General features: G+C 37.8%; 1 long non-coding RNA gene across 1 annotated transcript in view; it reads left to right on the plus strand.

Moving 5' to 3' along the window:
* Positions 1 to 22558, plus strand: part of LOC137217177 (uncharacterized) — a 185128-nt gene that overhangs the window by 140199 nt on the left and 22371 nt on the right. The window contains exon 2 of the long non-coding RNA XR_010940035.1: positions 13991 to 14114. This is a non-coding gene — a long non-coding RNA (uncharacterized lncRNA). The remainder of the gene's footprint in view (positions 1 to 13990; positions 14115 to 22558) is intronic.

The following is a 22558-nucleotide window of genomic DNA, read 5'->3' on the forward strand; positions in this document are numbered from 1 at the left end:
ATTTATTTTATGCTAAATGATTGTACTACAGATAATTATTTTATTTGTATAATTCTCCTTACGGTCATGATTATCATCGTTGTAAACCCAGTGTGTGTGTTTCATCTCTAAAACTAGAAAATGAGTTTCTGGTGTGTTTTATACTGAAGGGACTATCTTGCCTGCTTCCTGAACCCTGCATCCCAACTTGGTTTGTAGGATTTTCTTCAGCACACATTGTGTATTGAGGACAGAATTAAGCATTAAGTGCTCTGTAACATGTGAACAAACCACCTGAGTGAGACGTTGCTGACTTACGAAAGAGCTATATAGACAAACTACTGGGAAAAACAACAAATATTTAACTTTGTAAATTAAGTGTTTATATTCTTATGAATGTAAGCAGTAAGATGATAAGGCAAGTGAGGGGATAATTATGACTTGTTGGTCCAGGACAAGGAAACAAATCACAGCCTCTCACTCCAGGTATGAACTAATAGTTTCATGGGGGAAGTAGGGTCAACTTCCGTTTGGTAAAGACATCAGGCCAGTGTACTCACTCTCTAGACAGACTAGTTCAGTTCAGCCATTCGTGACATTAATAGACCTACTTGGTGAGAAATGGAAATGTCAGTTTACTTCCTGTTTGGCCTTCTTTGTCTGCCTTCCAAGGCCCTCTTGATGATGGTTCTTCATGTGACCTGTGTAGAAATGAGGTAGCTTCACCGACATTCATTCATTTTGTTTAGAGGAAGTACATGATTTTATATCACTTTGTAAACAAGAGAAAGTCATGGTAAAAATGGATCGAGTACAGGGTTCTATATATTGGAAAATTCCTTCCCATGACAAATGCCATTTTTCAGGCCGTGGAGTGCTTTGTTTGAAAATGAGCACAAACAGTTCTTTGACCAATCTGGTGCAAATGCCAAAAGAGAAGAATACAGTCTACAAAAGGAATATGGAAAATATCAACCATGCACCTTTTTGTTGGTAACAGGTAGGGTGTCTATAAATTTTAAAAATATCATTGAAATTAAATTGTTTACTAAAGAGATTCAAGACAATTACTTTTTCATATAGATGTTCACATACTACCTAAGACCTGGGCATTTGAATTTTAAAATCAACATCATTATCATCATCATTACTCATCATTAATGGTGCTCATATCATGAATTTGGCTCTTCTGCTTGCTAGCTGTGTATTTACTTCTCTATGCCTCAGAGCCCTTATCTGTAAAATGAGGATTAAAATAATACACACTTCATAAGGCTGTTGTCAGAATAAATGAGCTAATACGTATAAAGTGCTTCTAACAGTGCCTGATGTTTATTGCTCTCAGTGGCAGCTGTTATTAGAGTAACTGTTATTATTATTATTATCCCTTTGCTTTTTCCATGTTGGTGCATTCATGAAGATTAAATGAACTACTATTATTATCTTAGTTTCACAGATGAGGCAAATGAAGCTCTGAGAAGTTAAGTGACTCTCTCAAGATGATACAGCTGGTCAGATAAAAGCCTGTCTGAATGGCTGGCTTAGCAAGTATAATCTGAATTTCATTAATATCAGGTTAAGTGAAAACTTATTGCTTTAAATATGTGGAAAAGAGATTGTGAGAATATGAAAAAGAATGTATATATATATATATATGCGTAATTGAATCACTTTGTTGGACAGTAGAAATGAACACATTTTAGTTTTTTTGGTTTTTTTAATTGTTTTTGGCCACACCACGCAGCTTGCGGGATCTTTGTTCCTGGACCAGGGATCAACCCGTGCCCCCTGCAGTGGAAGCTCGGAGTCCTAACCACTGGACCACCAGGGAATTCCCATAACACACATTTTAAATCAACTATACTTTAATAAAATAAATTTTAAAAGAGAAAAGAAGAGATTGTGTTTGGTGCACTTACTCATTGGCATTTTCATCACAGAAAGATCTCTGCCTCCAGGCTTCCTTGGCCCCATTACTTTTTGCATCCTACCATCCTAGGCCCTCCCTCAGCAATCAGAGGGTGTAGAATGGGAGAGAAGAGGGTAGGGTTGCGAGTAAGCAGCAGAATCAGGATGGAGGAGAGGGCTGATGCCCTTTGTCCATTTATACTCAGAACTCAAAGGCTCCAGTCAGCTTCAGCAGCAGTTCATCTTATAAATCAATGTGGCAAGGCATCAGCTTTAAAATCCATTACATTGAATCAGGAGTGGAGTTTACAGCTAATAGGCCAACAGGACACCCGTCCACGGCCGTGACCTTGTAAGCTGGCGTCAACCAGTGTTCTTGCTCGTTTCTCCCTCTCTCCATGACACTGAGTCAGTTATGTTCCTGCCTGTTACTTCTTACAGAAAGAAGGGCTGAAGTGTTGACTCTCAGTTTTTTTAGAAAATTAGATATTCGTAGAATGGTGACATTGTTTTTTATTCCAGAAATTCTGCTAACCATCACAGCTGTCACCGAGTCATTTTTCGTAATGGGAAGAAGTTTAATGTCTATTTTTCTTTTCACTTCTCACTCATTTATCAGTTACTTAAAATCTGGCTTCCCACACCAAAACTTGACAGAAATTGTTTTCTAGAAAGCCACCCATGATGCTCTGATTACCAAATACTGGAACTTCTTTTTCTTCTTACCTTTTTTTTTTAACTTTTTATTTTATATTGGAGTATAGTTGATTTACAATGTTGAGTTAGTTTCAGGTGTGCAGCAAAGTGATTTTGTTATACCTATATATAAATCTACTCTTTTTCAAATTCTTTTCCCATTTAAGTTATTACAGAATATTGAATAGAGTTCCCTGTGCTATACACAGGTCCTTATTATTTATTTTATATATAGTAGCGTGTATATGTTAATCCCCAAATCCTAATCTATCCTCCCCTCACCTTTCCCCTTTGGTAACCATAAGTTTGTTTTCTAAGTCTGTGAGTCTGTTTCTGTTTTGTAGATAGGTTTGTCTGTGTCATATTTTAGATTCCACATATAAGTGATATCATATGATATTTGGCTTTCTCTGTCTGACTTACTTCACTGAGTATGATAATCTCTAGGTTCATCTACTTTGCTGCAAATGGCATTATTTCATTCTTTTTTATGGCTGAGTAATATTCCATTGTGTGTATATATATATATATATATATATATATATATATATATATATACACTGTATCTTCTTTATCCATTCATATGTCAATGGACATTTAGGTTGTTTCCATGCCTTGACTATTGTAAACAGTTGTGCAGTGAACATTGGGGTGCATGTATCTTTTTGAATTAGAGTTTTCTCTGGATATATGCCCAGGAGTGGGATTGCTGGGTCGTATGGTAGTTCTATTTTTAGTTTTTTAAGGAACCTCCATACTGTTCTCCATAGTGGCTGTATCAATTTACATTCCCACCAACAGTGCAAGAGGGTTCCCTTTTCTCCACAATCTCTCCAGCTTTTATTATTTGTAGACTTTTTGATGAGTGGTGTGAGGTCAGCTACTCACTGTAGTTTTGATTTGCATTTCTCTAGTAATTAGCAGTGTTGGGCATCTTTTCATGTGCTTTTTGACTATCTGTATGTCTCTTCTTATCTTTCGTAATGCTTCTCCAGCATTTGATCATATGGACCAATCTTTCCTTCCTGAAAATCTCTATTCCCTTTGCTTCCATAGCATTCCAGTATTTTGCAGTTTTGCTCACCTATCTGGAGACGAGTCCATATCAAGCTCTTCAGTCTCATAAATAAGTCATGAGCTTGTTTTACTAACTTCTGTGGTAGACAGAATATTGCCCCCCCCCCAAAGATATCCACATCCTAATCCTCAGAACCTGCAAATACGTTACATTACACGAAAGGGGGAATGTGCAGATGTGATTACATTAAGGATCTTTAAATGGAGAGATTATTCCTGAATTACCCAGATAGGGTCCAACATAATCATAAATGTACTTATAAAAAGGAAGCAGGAGAGTCAGAGTCAGAGCAGGAGATGTGACTATAGAAGCAGAAATCAGAGAGAGTGAGAAAGAGAGCTAGAACGAGAGAGAGAGAGAGAGAGGGAAATAGGAGCCACAGCTGAGGAAAGTGAGTGCCCTCTGCTTATAGAAAAGGCGTGGAAATGGAAATGGATTCTCTCCTGGAGCCTCCAGAGGGAATAGAGCCCGGCCTACACGTAGATTTTAGGATTTTGACGTCCCAAACTCAAAAATGATAAATCTGTGTTGTTTCGAACCACTAAGTTTGTGGTGACTTGTTACAGCAGCAATAGGAAACTAATAAAAATGCCTTTTCAATTCTTTATTTCTCACTCAGAAAATTCTCCCAAATTTCAGAACTGACTTTTCAATTGTCTTCTAAACACCTTTACTTGGATACTTTGCCAGCATCTCAAATTCAACTAGTCCAAAATGGAAATTATTATCTTTCTCCAAACAATGTATTCCTCCTGTGGACTTTTCTGACTGCATTCATTTACTCATTTATTGATTATTTTATTAATTTATATATTCATAAACCAAATGTTTCATGAGTGCTTACTATGCCAGATACTGTTGAGACTCTTAGAATGCAGAAGTGAACAAAAGATAAAATCTCTGCTCTGATGGGGATCACATTCTAGGGAAGAAACAGACAAAAACAAGAAACAAAATAATTCCAGCTAATGAAAGTTTTATGAAGACTTTGAAGCAAGGTAAGGAGAGAGAGAATAATATGAACGAGGGTAGGAAGGGTGGTGATGGCTATTTTAAATAGGATGATGGGAGAAGGTCTATCTGCAGATGTGGCATTTGAGCACAGACCTGATTTTAGAGGAGCAAGAAGAAGAATAGATGGAGGAATATCATTCCAGGCAGAAGTCACAGCAAATAGAAAGACCCTGAGGCAGGAATGAATTTGCATTGTTCATGTTCAAGTGATTACAGGAAGACTGGAGTAGAGTGAGCGAAGAGGAGAATATAAAGAGGTGAGGACAGAAAGATGGGCAGAGACTTCTTCAGTCATAGGTAGGGATTCTGATTGTTTTCTAAGTGTGATGGGAAACCTTTAGAGAATTTTGAACAAGGGGGTGATGTGATCTGATTTATAGTTTAAAAAAATCACTATGGCTGCTCTGTAGAGGACAACATGAAGGGAGAAAGAGGAAGTCCAGTTAGGAAGCTAAGTAATGAAGGATAGTGGCTTGGCCCAAGGTGGTCGGGGGGTTAGTCAGAATCAGGACATATTTTGAAGGTAGAGCTGATAATAACTGCTTAGGATTGATGGTGCATAATGAGGACGGGAAAGAGACAAGGATTAACCCATAAGTTTTGAGTAAATGGAAAAATGTCATTAACTGAAATGAGGAAGACTGCAAGAGTAGCAGGTTTGGGAGCAAATGCCAAAAATTTGGTTTCTGCTATATTAAGGCTGATAGGCCTTTAGACCTCAAAGTGGAGATGTTACGTAGGTAGTTGAATACTCATTTGTAAGTTTGTTGCTCAAACAGGCAGTCTGGACTGAAGACAAATTTGGAAATTATCAGCATATAAAGGATGTTCAAAGCCACAACACTGGATGAATTCACTTAAGGAAATGCTGAAGATAAAGGAGAGAAAAGGTCTGAGGGATGAGCCCTCGGGGACTGTAATATAGAGAGATAAGAAGTGGAGGATAAGCCAGCAAGGGACATTAAGAAGCGGCCAATGATGCAGGAGGAAAGCCAGGGGAATGTAGCTCAAACACCAAATGAAGAAGGTATTTTCAGAAAAGGGAAATGGTCATATCTGTTAAATGTTGTCCAATACTTTTGTAAAATGAAGACAGATAACTCAGCACTTGATTTGGTGATATGGAGTTCCATTCACCATGACAAAAGTTGTTTCCATGCAATGGAGAGGGAAAATTTTGGTTAGCGTGGGTTAAAGAAAGAAAAGGAGATGAAGAATCTGAGACAGTAAGTATAGACAACAGTCTGCAGAATTTTGCTCTCAAATGGAAGGGAAAAATGAGATCATAGCTGGAAGGAGACATGAGATAATGGTGGGTATCTTATTTAATATTGGAAATATTATATCTAAGGTTAAATATTTTATAGCAAGTTTATATGATGATGAGAATGATCCTGTAGAGAGAGGATAATTTCCAGAGCAAAGACCTCAGGTGGTACAGAGAAAGGGGATTCAGTGTATAAGTATAGGGGTTATCATTACTCATTCAGTTTTACTGGTAGCAGAGAGAGAATATCAGTTATGATAGAATAGGCAATAGATTTGATGAGAATAAAGAAGAATGTAGATATGTTAGAGGGTTGGAGAAGACAAAAAAAGGTAGGAAATAGGCATTTTAAAAAAATATTTTTCCTTTTATTCATTTTTGGGGGGGGGTTAATTTATTTTATTTATTTTTGGCCATGTTGGGTCTTTGTTGCTGCACATGGGCTTTCTCTAGTTGCAGCGAGCGGGGGCTTCTCTTCGTTGCAGCGCGTGGGCTTCTCACTTCGGTGGCTTCTCGTTGCGGAGCACGGGCTCTAGGCGCGCGGGCTTCAGTAGTTGTGGCTCGTGGGCTCTCGAGCGCAGGCTCAGTAGTTGCAGCACACGGGCTTAGTTGCTCCGCGGCATGTGGGATCTTCCCGGACCAGGGCTCGAACCCGTGTCCCCTACATTGGCAGGCGGATTCTCAACCACTGCGCCACCAGGGAAGCCCAGGAAATAGGCATCTTAAATAGTAGCACAGCAACTTTACAAGCAAGATGAAGCATGTTTGCTAAGCGTCAATGAGGGCCCACTTGCCCAATGGGTAGGAATCCTGATAAAATTTAAGAATAGATGGAACAAGGGTACTAGATTAGTGATTTGGAAACATAGAAGGCTGTGATGAGACCTTGTGATGTTTGCAGTTAGGATTAAGGATATCCTTCATCATGAATTAGGCTGAGTGACCAGGAGTGCAATATATGACAACTTCTAATAGAATAAGCCAAGTATTGTTAGGCCTGTGGGTTTTGATAAAGAATGGAGGTAAAATAATTGGGAAGCAACTGGGACACCTACCCTGCCTCAAGGTCCTATAAGTAGCATTTAAAAGGGCTGCAAAGGAGGCATTGTCCTGAGGAAAGAGTCCGATTATGATTAGAACAAGAAGAAGGTGAAGGGAACATTAAGAGATGAAGTAAAGGATATGGAGGATTTTGCTGATAACAAACCATGAGTCTCAGAGGATGTGGAACTGCAGATCAGGAAAGTGTAGGTGATGAGATCAGACTTACTGCATACAGATCTGGATGGGGAGAAAGTCTGGACAATGATAGATGACCTGAGAGATTCGCATTTCTGGCAGTAGCTGATGAAAACAGGGATGGGAGGGAGGTTGATGGGATATGAGAAGAAAGGGATTATTTAGTCCTAAAGTGGTCCCTTAGAAGAAGGTAGGGCATCAGTTCTATTGAGACCAATAGTTGATATCAATGGCCTTGACAATGTCAAGTTATGTTGTAGATATTGTCTTACCTGGAGCACCCTGAGCCCTGTGGACCTATTTTATAGACTACAGAGAATTGTGTCAGGCCCAGAGAAGGAATTTACCAGAAACAAATGCTCTTTAGGCCTATCTTGAATCCTGCTGTGGATAATGGTGTTGGGGCCAAGGGATAAGGGTGATCTTACTAGGTCCTCTTGCCCAGACTTGTCCTATGAGTCCCGGGTCCACATGTCCAATTTTCTACTCAACTTCTCCATTTTGATGGCTCAAAGATATCTCAAATTCAACAAGTTCAACAAAATATTTATAATCTCCAAACTCTGCAGCCCCAAATTTGATCCACTTTTAGTGTCTCCTCTCTTATTGAATGGTATAAACCAAAAATCCAAAAGTCATCCTTGTCACCCACATCAAATCTGTCCACTAGTCCTGCTGACTCTACTCCCACAATATAGCCGCAATCCATCCACTTTTATTTCCAGGACACACAGCCTTTACAAATACCACCCTAGAACAAACTATCAGATCGATCTTTTTAAAATGTAAGGCATACTGTGTTTCTCCCCAGCTGAATACCTTTTCATGACTTTCCAATGTACTTAAAATAAAATCCCAATTCCTTATCATGATATTCATGGCCCAACATGAACCAGTCCCAGCTCACCAAACCCGTTACACTGGCCATTCTGATCTTTGGCCATAATAAGTTTATTCCAAACATTGGGCGTTGGCATTTGTTATTCCTTCTGCCTAGAACTCTAAGCTCCAGATTTTTTTTTAATTTTTATTTTATATTGGAGTATAGTTGATTAACAATGTTGTGTTAGTTTCAGATGTACAACAAAGTGATTCACTTATACATGTATCTATTCTTTTTCAAATTCTTTTCCCATTTAGGTTATTACAGAATATTGAGCAGAGTTCCCTGTGCTATATAGTAGGTCCTTGTTGGTTATCTATTTTAAACATAGCACTGTTTACATGTCAATCCCAAACTCCCAATCTATCCCTCCCCCACCACACCCTTCCCCCCTGGTAACCGTAAGTTTGTTCTCTAAGTCTGTGAGTCTGTTTCTTTTGTGTAAATAAGTTCATTTGTATTTTTTTAAGATTCCACATATAAGTGATATCATATGATATTTGTCTTTCTCTATCTGACTTACTTCACTTAGTATGATAACCTCCAGGTCCACCCATGTTGCTACAAATGGCATTATTTCATTCTTTATAATGGCTGAGTAATATTCCATAGCTGTATATGTACCACATCTTCTTTATCCATTCATCTGTCAATGGACATTTAGGTGCTTCCATGTCTTGGCTGTTGTAAACAGCACTGCAATGAACATTGGGGTGCATGTATACTTTTGAACCAAGTTTTTCTCTGGATATATGCCTAGGAGTGGGATTGCTGGATCATATGGTAGCTCTACTTTTAGATTTTAAGGAACCTTCATACTGTTCTCCATAGGGAAAACTAGACAGCCACATGTAAAAAAAAAATGAAATCAGAACACTCTTTAACACCACACACAAAAATAAACTCAAAATGGATTAAAGACCTAAATGTAAGACCAGATACTATAAAACTCCTAGAGGAAAACATAGGCAGAACATTCTCTGATATAAATCGCAGCAATAGCTTTTTTGCTCCATCTCCCAGAGTAATGGAAATAAAAACAAAAATAAACAAATGGGTCCTAATTAAACTGCAGATGTTTTAAATGGCTGCTCATTTCTCATCATTCAGGCCTCGAAACAAATGTTACCTTCTCAACACAGCTTCGTCTTAACGTGTGATATAAAGTAGCCAACCCTCATCCCTAGCCTGCTTTAGTCACTGTCGCATTACCCTGCTTTATTTTCTTCATCAGTATTGGAATTTATTTTATTTACTTGTTTATTGCCTGTTTCTGTATTCTAGAATATAATCTCTATGAGGGCAGGAGCTTAATTATATCCCTACAATATGCTCAATGCCTAGAAAAGTGCTTGGTAAATAGCAGTCATTCACTAACATTTATTGAATGAATGTCAAGGGTTTTCTACTGTTAAATAATTACACTCCCCATAAACTGAGTATCTTCAGCTTAACAGGATTACCAGTGAAAATTTTTATCATTATTTAATGTGCAACTATTTAAATCTCCTTCAACTCTTCTTTGGGTTGACATTTCTGCTTTTGCTCTTTTGCAAGAATGAGGCTACTCATGATTTTGAGGGAGCTAGCAAAAGATTACACTATCATAATAACTTCCTGTGTCTATTCTGAAAAGCAACATGCTTTTTAGTATGCAAAATTAATTGAATGAAATCGTATTTAAGGTTTAATTGCCTCTATTTGCCACTGACATTTTCCAGAATATTTACTTAGATCTCTTTAGGAAAAAAAAAAACCTCTTTCTTTCATTCTCTATCTATGTCTATCTACATGTATAAACACACACCCACACACACACACACATTCTGCTAAAGTAGCTGATTTTGAAAGTCAGTGTACATTGCAGAAAACATCTGTTTCATAGTAATAGCTATTTATTAGAAAACGATCTGTTTGTTTCTAAAGGATTACCCTTTTGTCTTCCAGAAAAAAAAAAATATCAATAACCATTGGAGTACAGAGAAATCTTTACCTTCTTGATTTTTTTCACTGCACTACTGGATGTGATTTGCTGGGGAGGTTGGAATAATGGCTGGCAAGAATTTTCATTTCTAAAAGAATCCTGCTGAGGCTACATGGAAAGATTAGTAATGGCTAAGAATTGCGGGCTGCTCAGTTAATTGACTTTTTTTTTTTTTTTTTTTTTTGTGGTACGCGGGCCTCTCACTGTTGTGGCCTCTCCCGTTGCGGAGCACAGGCTCCGGACGCGCAGGCTCAGCGGCCATGGCTCACGGGCCCAGCCGCTCCGCGGCACGTGGGATCCCCCCGGACCGGGCCATGAACCCGTGTCCCCTGCATCGGCAGATGGACTCTCAACCACTGCGCCACCAGGGAAGCCCCTAATTGACTTTTTTCTATCTAGAGGATAGCCATTCCTTTATTTTCACTGTAGTTGATGTATAATAGACTGATCTCAAGGTGCACAACTGAACTCTGCTGTTGTGGGAACATGTGCTTTTAAATGGAAAGCTTGGTACCTAAATTTAATAAAGGAAATTATATGGGCTGACGTTAACCCTTCCCGTTATTTTCCTGGGTGTAGGTTGTCAGCATTCTCGTGGCATAAAGCTGACCCACAAGACAAATAACAGAAGGACAATAAATAAGTGTATTTATAGCAAGTACCACATGCATCTTTTCTTATTATATGTAGATCTTTCTGTTCTTCATACAACTAGAAATAAAAGCTCCTTTTGATCCCATTTCTAAAGAGCATAGATAACATTTTTCTTTCAAACTAATCATAATATCTGTGGAATACTTTTCATTTCTGAATCTATATGTATTTATAAAGATTAATTTTGAGAGCTCCACTATGAAGAAAGAAAGGTTGATCCCCCAAATCAGGTATTCTCCTTCCTTGTTGACAGGACACCATGCAGAATTTCCACAGTTGGAGTTTAAAAGAGTTGTCCTGTCTTATTTCATCTCCCTAAAAGGTAGTTACCTGGCAGTTTATGGAGAAAACATCCTATTTTTTTCTGAAATAGTTCAACCCTATTGGCAGATCTGCACTGACTAAGATTTCATTGTCAACAGGATAATGAATTAGTTATAATTAATACATCAGTTGTAACTAAAGCAAGTTTGAACTAGCTATTTCATCTTTGAGATTCTTAGCTCAATTGGACTTCCCAGATCAGGTACAACTTGAATGAGAATGTAGACTTTCCAAGTCTCCTGGCTCTGAGTATGGTCAGAAGATCAGGATTAATGGCATTTGATTCATATAATATGTCAATAATTCTTTTTTGTATTCCCCCCAAAACACTTATGTAGGTGTTGAAGTAGGAGAAAGGGACCATATGTTTTGCAGAAAACACAATTCCTTGGTATTCTCAAAAAACACAAATACTTTAATGTATACTAAACAACTCTTCTCTGATATAAAGTAAAAGGATAATTTGTGAAGAAAAAAAGTTTCATCTGCAGTCATGGAACATATTAAAATGCCAGTTGAAATTCCTGGTAGCTGGTCTTCCCTTCAAAAATACTTCAATTTATTTTGTATTTATTTGGGGGAACCAACATTTTAATTAACATTGTAAATCTGAAAGGTGGCTATCAATTGAAAAAGGGAAAAATAACCTATGTTTCAGATACCAAATATATCAGTTAGCTTTTGCTGTGTAACAAACTACCCTAAAGCTTGGTGGTTTAAAGCAGCAACTATTTACTGAACAAATAATTCTGGGGGTTGACAGTTTAGCTTATGCTCATCAGAGCAGTTCTTCTGGTCTCTGCCAGGGTCATTCATGCATTTGTGGTCAGCTACTGTGTTGGCTATGGGCTGGCTTTTCTCAGATGACCTCCTATTAGGCAGTATACCTCCCTCCATGTGGTCTCTCATACTGCAGCAGGCTTCTGGGCAATGTTCCAAAAGGTCAAGGCAATGCATGCAAGTTCTCTTGAGATCTAGCCTCATAACTGGCGTAACATCATTTAACCTATTTGGGCTTGTTTCAAGACCAAGTGGTGGGGACTGGTAAGTCAGAGAAAGGAAAGTCAGAGATGCTAAAGCGGATGTTTCCATGGATAGAGATATTACCTGATCGATGTACTGGAGTGTCATTTACATTTCTTATTATAAATGGGTAAATTGGCACTCAGCTCCATTTAGCTCTTCCTTCCCCATCTTTTTCTCTTTTTTTCTCCTCCCATTTTAAAAGTAGCTTCTTTCTTCCTCTGAGCCCTGGATTCTATGGTACCCAGATATTGGAGGTATGGGTTCTTTTCTAGCACAGGCTCCTTGTCTCATGACACCATATATCATCTCCCCTGCCTTTGAGGGCAAAGACTGAGCCACCATCATGTTTACCCTAGAAAGAGCCACAGTGGTTTTAAGACTCAGGTCTGATCACCCGGACACACAGAGACGCTGCCTTCTCCAGTGACTGTCTAGTGGGGTCAGGTGGGGGTGTTAATGCCCCGTGGGGTGAACTTTGACTAATGAGACAGGAGATAGAAAGGAAGTGGCAGATAAATTGCTTGCCCTTCCTCTCTTTCCAACAAAACCAAATGGTTCAGGAAAGCAGGGGTTCCACACATCCTTTCTGAAGATATCCTACACGACCAATCATCAGCCAGTTTTCCTGTACAGCTATGAACATCTTGGTAATACATCATCTTGTATTACTTTTCGCTCCTTCCTTGACTGGAATTCCCTTTTCCCTCATTCTTCATTCACTAAGAGTGCACCCTACCTCAAAAACAAGCATGTCAACTTCATGCCCTCATGCTCTGTTTTTTAGAGAATGCAGGGTAAAACAAAACATGGAAGATTGTAACTTTTCATGCATTTGTTAATTTTCTACTCAGTAAGTATGGAATTAGGGGATTCGTTTGTTTTGAGTTTTGACCAACAAATCAATAATGGTACTATTCGGGAATGACCCTGATTGGCTGGAGCATGTTGTAGTTCATTTTGCTGAAGCATAACTCTCCATCTCACATGGTTTGAGACAGATGAGTGGAGTCACCATAATTAGAGAATGAAGGCAGCTTGCCTACAGCAAAGCCATACTGAGATGGAGACAGTGAGCAGTGTGGGTGAATTATGCTCTGCATGGGCAATTTTTTACACTTATAAAATGAAAAGAAATTTTTTGCTGACCCACAGTAATGACAGAAACTCTTTTTTATTTTATTATAATGGCCTATAAATATGTATCATGTAAACCTAAGAATGAACTCCTTATACTATTATCCCTTATACAATTATAAAACCTAAATTAAAAATTGAATTCATCACATTATACAACCAATAAAATTTAAATAAACATTAATTTTATATAACAGATAATTTTTTGTTGAAGCCAAACTAGTGCTCACAACTGATATAACATATGCAAATATAGTATGCCATAAGATGGCTGTTTTCTTTGTTTAAACAATTTTGAAGCCTTTTATTTTACAGTTTCTTAGAATACCATTTAGTCCTTTCATCATGTGAATGGGCCATTCACATATTAATTCTGCCTCTGTCTTTTTCCATGAGCCCAAAACAATTAAAATAGAACATTGCTCCAAAGCACAGAGTTGTTTTCAGGACGTCAGATGTAAATATGTAAATATGCAGCTTAAGTCAAAACTGAATACTTTCATAGACTAATGCTTTTTTAAAGCAAGAGTCTAGGATTTTTCCCCCTCGTAATTGTTTAAGGAAATCGATATTTACACAAAGGTAGGTGTTAGAAAGTTGTCATTTGTGGCATTATGAAAGGTGAACAAGAGTAAAGAATGTGCTTCCTAGCATATTAGAACTTAAATGCTGTCACTTCATGATCCTTTTGGGCAAAAGTGGTCACCCAAGCAAAATGCAAATGTGTGCATTGAAATAAATTAATGTTCAATTATAGGATGATCAACTGCATTATACAGAATATGCTGTTTATTTTAATTTCAGATATAGTTTGAATGGAAACTCACACATGAAAAAAACCTTGCGATAAACTCATGGACACACAATACTCTTTCCATGGACTACTAGAAAAATGAAGTCCTCCACTGGGGAGACATGCCCTACAGCTGTGAGTTTTAATTTATTTGCCATCTCTTTGTCAATCAGGTAAAAAGCCATTTGTTCTCATCCTAGAAAAATTTACCTATGTGTACACAAACAATATTTTGAATACAGTTTCAGTAAGTATATGAATGCCCTGATGCCAATCCAAGGACTGGTATAATTACATTATTTCATTGAATTCTTCTAATTACCTTGGTAAGTAATATCCGGTAGAGAAATCTCAGAGTAGCATAATTATTCTCCCTTTTTGCATGTTGACTGTTTTTTCTAAGATTCCCTTAGGATACTTTTTTCTTAATCTTTGAATATCAAAGCTTCACGAGGAAATTTTCTGAGGAAACAGTCAACCTAATTTGATCACCAGAGTCAAGACTTTTATTTCAAAACCACTTCTACTAAATTTTTGAATACTATTTTTATCTTATCTGTTCCCCTTTTCTTTCATCTCTACATATCTATCATATTTTATAAAAATTTTATATATAATTTCTTTGAGATTTCATTTTGTGTGATCTTTTTGAAGCTTGATTTCCATGTCCCTGACTGTGGGTTCAAATAATGTTTACTCTAGTTTTGGTGGCATCAAATGTAACATTTTCCTCTGAAACATTTTCATTTATTTCTAATTTTTTTTATGTGTCATATTTCTTTTTACTGACTGCTTATTTTCCATCTCCTGCTTTAAGTCTTTTTTTTACATCTTTATTAAGTCTTTTTTTAAAACAAGATTGCACTGTACATTTTTTGAAATTATAGACAATTTTGTTTTTAACTTTTAGCCTTTAAGTCATGCTTGATGTAATACATGTTATTAATTTTTTTAAAATTTTTATTGGCATGTAGTTGATTTATAATTTTCTTTTTCACAATGTTTTTCCTCTCTTTGTTTTGTGATTTCTGCACACAGGTCAAGTAGTTTTCTTTTAATTGGACCAGCCATTAATGAATTTAAAGAGCCCTTCTTACTAGTCCTGACACCCCCTACCTCCAGATATTTTTATGTGAGAGAATAAAACTTTCAGCAGTCTTAGACTAACACTAGGAAAGATGTCTCTGTTACTCAAAATCAAACATAATTTCTAAGTAATACTTGTTTAATGCAAATGTAACACTTATGAATATTTGTATACCAGATTTTTTATCATAAATAAAACAGAAACTACAATAAATATAAGGAAAAATAGAAAAAATTAGATTAGTATTAGTGGGCTTTGATTTACTTTTCCCAGATCATATTAGATCAACTATACAAAATTATAAAAGAAGACAAAAATGCCATACTTAAATATTTTGAACTCAAATTAAGGATGGAAAAAGTAGAAAGCAGACTGGCAAGTCTATAGAAAACTTGATTAATATAATTCGTAACTTGGCTTTTCAGTAACTGAGAAAGGCAGATTAAACTTTACTACAATGCTTTTGAATTTGGCAATGGCTTCATTTTATGCTGTCATTGTATATTTGGGGAGTATGTTATGAGACACATACAAATCTAGAATTGCCATAGTTTTCTGGTAGATTAATTCTTATATAATAATAAAATGTCTCTAAGGAATGCATTTGCCTAAAAGTTTACTTTGTCTGATACTAGTACAGCTACATCAGATTTCTTGTAGTAAGTTGTTATATATATATATTTCTGACCTTTACTTTCAAATTTTTTTCACTCATATATATATTTTTAACATCTTTATTGGGGTATAATTGCTTTACAATGGTGTGTTAGTTTCTGCTTTATAACAAAGTGAATGAGTTACACGTATACATATGTTCCCATATCTCTCCCCCCTTGTGTCTCCCTCCCTCCCAGCCTCCCTATCCCACCCTTCCAGGCGGTCACAGGTCACAAAGCACCGAGCTGATATCCCTGTGCTATGCGGCTGCTTTCTACTAGCTATCTACCTTACGTTTGGTAGTGTATATATGTCCATGCCTCTCGCTTTGTCACAGCTCACCCTTCCCCCTCCCCATATCCTCAAGTCCGTTCTCTAGTAGGTCTGTGTCTTTATTCCTGTCTTACCCCTAGGTTCTTCATGACATTTTTTTTCTTAAATTCCATATATATGTGTTAGCATACAGCATTTGTCTTTCCCTTTCTGACTTACTTCACTCTGTATGACAGACTCTAGGTCTATCCACCTCATTACAAATAGCTCAATTTCGTTTCTTTTTATGGCTGAGTAATATTCCATTGTATATATGTGCCACATCTTCTTTATCCATTCATCCGATGATGGGCACTTAGGTTGTTTCCATCTCCGGGCTATTGTAAATAGAGCTGCAATGAACATTTTGGTACATGACTCTTTTTGAATTATGGTTTTCTCAGGGTATATGCCCAGTAGTGGGATTGCTGGGTCATATGATAGTTCTATTTGTAGTTTTTTAAGGAACCTCCATACTGTTCTCCACAGTGGCTGAACCAATTCACATTCCCACCAGCAGTGCAAGAGTGTTCCCTTTTCTCCACACCCTCTCCAGCATTTATTGTTTCTAGATTTTTTGATGATGGCCATTCTGACTGGTGTGAGATGATATCTCATTGTAGTTTTGATTTGCATTTCTCCAATGATTGATGATGTTGAGCATTCTTTCATGTGTGTGTTGGCAGTCTGTATATCTTCTCTGGAGAAATGTCTATTTAGGTCTTCTGCCCATTTTTGGATTGGGTTGTTGGTTTTTTTGTTATTGAGCTGCTTGTAAATTTTGGAAATTAATCCTTTGTCAGTTGCTTCATTTGCAAATATTTTCTCCCATTCTGAGGGTTGTCTTTTGGTCTTGTTTATGGTTTCCTTTGCTGTGCAAAAGCTTTGAAGTTTCATTAGGTCCCATTTGTTTATTTTTGTTTTTATTTCCATTTCTCTAGGAGGTGGGTCAAAAAGGATCTTGCTGTGATTTATGTCATAGAGTGTTCTGCCTATGTTTTCCTCTAAGAGTTTGAAAGTGGCCTTACATTTAGGTCTTTAATCCATTTTGAGCTTATTTTTGTGTATGGTGTTAGGGAGTGATCTAATTTCATACTTTTACATGTAGCTTTCCAGTTTTCCCAGCACCATTTATTGAAGAGGCTGTCCTTTCTACACTGTACATTCCTGCCTCCTTTATCAAAGATAAGGTGACCATATGTACGTGGGTTTATCTCTGGGCTTTCTATCCTGTTCCATTGATCTATATTTCTGTTTTTGTGCCAGTACCATACTGTCTTGATTACTGTAGCTTTGTAGTATAGTCTGAAGTCCGGGAGCCTGATTCCTCCAGCTCCGTTTTTCGTTCCCAAGATTACTTTGGCTATTCGGGGTCTTTTGTGTTTCCATACAAATTGTGAAATTTTTTGTTCTAGTTCTGTGAAAAATGCCAGTGGTAGTTTGATAGCGATTGCATTGAATCTATAGATTGCTTTGGGTAGTAGAGTCATTTTCACAATGTTGATTCTTCCAATCCAAGAAGATGGTATATCTCTCCATCTATTTGTATCATCTTTAATTTCTTTCATCAGTGTCATAATTTTCTGCATACAGCTCTTTTGTCTCCTTAGGTAGGTTTATTCCTAGATATTTTATTCTTTTTGTTGCAGTGGTAAATGGGAGTGTTTTCTTGATTTCACTTTCAGATTTTTCATCATTAGTGTATAAGAATGCCAGAGATTTCTGTGCATTAATTTTGTATCCTGCTACTTTACCAAATTCATTGATTAGCTCTAGTAATTTTCTGGTAGCATCTTTAGGATTCTCTATGTAGAGTATCATGTCATCTGCAAACAGTGACAGCTTTACTTCTTTTCCAATTTGGATTCCTTTTATTTCCTTTTCTTCTCTGATTGCTGTGGCTAAAACTTCCAAAACTATGTTGAATAAGAGTGGTGAGTGTGGACATCCTTGTCTTGTTCCTGATCTTAGTGGAAATGCTTTCAGTTTTTCACCATTGAGGATGATGTTGGCTGTGGGTTTGTCATATATGGCCTTTATTATGTTGAGGTAAGTTCCCTCTATGCCTACTTTCAGGAGGGTTTTTATCATAACTGGGTGTTGAATTTTGTCAAAAGCTTTCTCTGCATCTGTTGAGATGATCATATGGTTTTTCTCCTTCAATTTGTTAATATGATGTATCACATTGATTGACTTGTGTACATTGACGAATCCTTGCATCCCTGGAATAAACCCCACTTGATCATGGTGTATGATCCTTTTAATGTGCTGTTGGATTCTGTTTGCTAGTATTTTGTTGAGGGTTTTTGCATGTATGTTCATCAGTGATATTGGCCTGTAGTTTTCTTTCTTTGTGACATCTTTGTCTGGTTTTGGTATCAGGGTGATGGTGGCCTCATAGAATGAGTTTGGGAGTGTTCCTCCCTCTGCTGTATTTTGGAAGAGTTTGAGAAGGATAGGTGTTAGCTCTTCTCTAAATGTTTGATAGAATTCACCCGTGAAGCCATCTGGTCCTGGGCTTTTGTTTGTTGGAAGATTTTTAATCACAGTTTCAATTTCAGTGCTTGTGATTGGTCTGTTTATATTTTCTATTTCTTCCTGATTCAGTTTTCGCAGTTTGTGCATTTCTAAGAATTTGTCCATTTCTTCCAGGTTGTCCATTTTATTGGCATAGAGTTGCTTGTAGTAATCTCTCATGATCTTTTGTATTTCTGCAGTGTCAGTTGTCACTTCTCCGTTTTCATTTCTAATTCTATTGATTTGAGTCTTCTCCCTGTTTTTCTTGATGAGTCTGGCTAATGGTTTATCTATTTTGTTTATCTTCTCAAAGAACCAGCTTTTAGTTTTACTGATCCTTACTATTGTTTCCTTTATTTCTTTTTCATTTATTTCTGATCTGATCTTTATGATTTCTTTCCTTCTGCTAACTTTGGGGTTTTTTTGTTGTTCTTTCTCTAATTGGTTTAGGTGCAAGGTTAGGTTGTTTATTCGAGATGTTTCCTGTTTCTTAAGGTGGGCTTGTACTTGCTATAACCTTCCCTCTTAGAACTGCTTTTGCTGCATTACATAGGTCTTGGGTCGTTGTGTCTCCATTGTCATTTGTTTCTAGGTATTTTTTGATTTCCTCTTTGATTTCTTCAGTGATCACTTCGTTATTAAGTAGTGTATTGTTTAGCCTCCATGTGTTTGTATTTTTTATAGTTCTTATCCTGTAATTGATAACTAGTATCATGGCGTTGTGGTCGGAAACGATACTTGATACAATTTCAATTTTCTTAAATTTACCAAGGCTTGATTTGTGACCCAAGATATGATCTATCCTGGAGAATGTTCCATGAGCACTTGAGAAAACTGTATTCTGTTGTTTTTGGATAGAGTGTCCTATAAATACCAATTAAGTCCATCTTGTTTAATGTATCATTTAAAGCTTGTGTTTCCTTTATTTTCATTTTGGATGGTCTGTCCATTGGTGAAAGTGGGGTGTTAAAGTCCCCTACTATGAATGTGTTACTGTTGATTTCCCCTGTTATGGCTGTTAGTATTTGCCTTATGTATTGAGGTGCTCCTATGTTGGGTGCATAAATATTTACAATTGTTATATCTTCTTCTTGGATCGATCCCTAGATTATGTAGTGTCCTTCTTTGTCTCTTCTAATCGTGTTTATTTTAAAGTCTATTTTGTCTGATATGAGAATTGCTACTCCAGCTTTCTTTTGGTTTCCATTTGCATGGAATATCTTTTTCCATCCCCTTACTTTCAGTCTGTATGTGTCTCTAGGTCTGAAGTGGGTCTTTTGTAGACAGCAAATATATGGGTCTTGTTTTTGTATCCATTCAGCCAATCAGTGTCTTTCTTTTGGTGGGAGCATTTAGTCCATTTACATTTAAGGTAATTATCGATATGTATGTTCCTATTCCCATTTACTTAATTGTTTTGGGTTCGTTATTATAGGTCTTTTCCTTCTCTTGTGTTTTCTTGCCTAGAGAAGTTCCTTTAGCATTTGTTGTAAAGCTGGTTTGGTGGTGCTGAACTCTCAGCTTTTGCTTGTCTGTAAAGGTTTTAATTTCTCCATCAAATCTGAATGAGATCCTTGCTGGGTGGAGTGATCTTGGTTGCAGGTTTTTCTCCTTCAACACTTTCAGTATGTCCTGCCACTCCCTTCTGGCTTGCAGAGTTTCTGCTGAAAGATCAGCTGTTAACCTTATGGGGATTCCCTTGTGTGTTATTCGTTGTTTTTCCATTGCTGCTTTTAATATGCTTTCTTTGTATTTAATTTTTTGACAGTTTGATTAATATGTGTCTTGGCGTATTTCTCCTTGAATTTATCCTGTATGGGACTCTCTGTGCTTCCTGGACTTGATTAACTGTTTCCTTTCCCATATTAGGGAAGTTTTCAACTATAATCTCTTCAAATATTTTTTCAGTCCCTTTCTTTTTCTCTTCTGCTTCTGGAACCCCTATAATTCGAATGTTGGTGCATTTAATGTTGTCCCAGAGGTCTCTGAGACTGTCCTCAGTTCTTTTCATTCTTTTTTCTTTATTCTGCTCTGCAGTAGTTATTTCCACTATTTTATCTTCCAGGTCACTTATCCGTTCTTCTGCCTCAGTTATTCTGCTATTGATCCCATCTAGAGTCTTTTTCATTTCATTTATTGTGTTGTTCATCACTGTTTGTTTGCTCTTTAGTTCTTCTAGGTCCTTGTTAAATGTTTCTTGCATTGTGTCCATTCTATTTCCAAGATTTTGGATCATCTTTACTATCATTATTCTGAATTCTTTTTCAGGTAGACTGCCTATTTCCTCTTCATTTGTTAGGTCTGGTGGGTTTTTACCTTGCTCCTTCATCTGCTGTGTGTTTTTCTGTCTTCTCATTTTGCTTATCTTTCTTACTGTGTTTGGGGTCTCCTTTTTGCAGGCTGCATGTTCGTAGTTCCGTTCCTTTTGGTGTCTGTCCCCAGTGGCTAAGGTTGGTTCATTGGGTTTTGTAGGCTTCCTGGTGGAGGGGACTAGTGGCTGTGTTCTGGTGGATAAGGCTCGATCTTCTCTCTCTGGTGGGCAGGTCCACGTCTGTTGGTGTGTTTTGGGGTGTCTGTGGACTTATTATGATTTTAGGCAGCCTCTCTGCTAATGGGTGGGGTTTTGCTAGTTGTTTGTTTGGCATAGGTTGTCCAGCACTGTAGCTTGCTGGTCATTGAGTGAAGCTGGGTGCTGGCGTTGAGATGGAGATCTCTGGGAAATTTTCGCCGTTTGATATTACGTGGAGCTGGGAGGTCTCTTGTGGATCAGTGTCCTGAAGTTGGCTCTCCCACCTCAGAGGCGCAGCACTGACTCCTGGCTGCAGCACCAAGAGCCTTTCATCCACACGGCTCAGAATAAAAGGGAGGAAAAAGTAGAGAGAAAGAATTAGTAGAAGTAGGAAGAAAGAAAGAAAGACGAAAAGAAGGAAAGAAGGGAGGGAGGAAGGAGGGAAGGAAGGAAAAAAGAAAGAAGTTACAGTAAAATAAAGTATAATGACGTTATTAAATTATAAAAAATTATTTAGGAAAAAAGGATGGATAGAACCTTAGGACAAATGGTGGAAGCAAAGCTATACAAACTCTTACACAGAAGCATACATATAAAGCCTCATAAAAAGAGGTAATGGGGAAAAAAATCATAAGTCTCAAAGTCTCTCCTCCTCAATTTGGAATGATTCGTTGTCTAAAGGAGGGAAGGGAGGAAAGAAAAAGAGAGAGAGAGAGAGAAGCAAAGAAAGAAGAAAGGAAAGAAAGAAAGAAGAAAGAAAGAAAGGAAGAAAGAAAAATAAAAGTTATTAAAATTATTAAGAAAAAAAATTTTTTTAAAAACGGATGGATAGAACCCTAGGACAAATGGTGGAAGCAAAGCTATACAGACAAAATCTCACACAGAAACATACACATACACACTCACAAAAAGAGGAAAAGGGGAAAAAATCATAGATCTTGCTCTCGAAGCCCACCTCCTCAATTTGGGATGATTGGTTGTCTATTCAGCTATTCCACAGATGCAGGGTACATCAAGTTGATTGTGGAGCTTTAATCCGCTGCTTCTGAGGCTGCTGGGAGAGATTTCCCTTTCTCTTCTGTGTTCTCACAGCTCCCAGGGTTCAGCTTTGGATTTGGCCCCGCCTCTGCGTGTAGGTCACTGGAGGGCGTCTGTTTTTTGCTCAGACAGAACGGGGTTAAAGGAGCCGCTGATTCGGGGGCTTTGGCTTACTCAGGCCGGGGGGGAGGGAGGGGCGCGGCGTGCAGGGCGAGCCTGTGGCGGCAGAAGCTGACGTGACGTTACACCAGCCTGAGGCCCGCCGTGCGTTCTCCCGGGGAAGTTGTCCCTGGATCCCAGGAACCTGGCAGTGGCAGTCTGCACAGGCTCCGCGGAAGGGGGGTGTGGATAGTGAGCTGTGCTTGCACACAGGCTTCTTGGTGGCAGCAGTAGCAGCCTTAGCGTCTCCCGCCTGTCTCTGGGGTCTGCATTTTTAGCCGTGGCTTGCGCACGTCTCTG

Source organism: Pseudorca crassidens, chromosome X (assembly GCF_039906515.1).
Source record: "Pseudorca crassidens isolate mPseCra1 chromosome X, mPseCra1.hap1, whole genome shotgun sequence".
NCBI lineage: Eukaryota > Metazoa > Chordata > Mammalia > Artiodactyla > Delphinidae > Pseudorca > Pseudorca crassidens.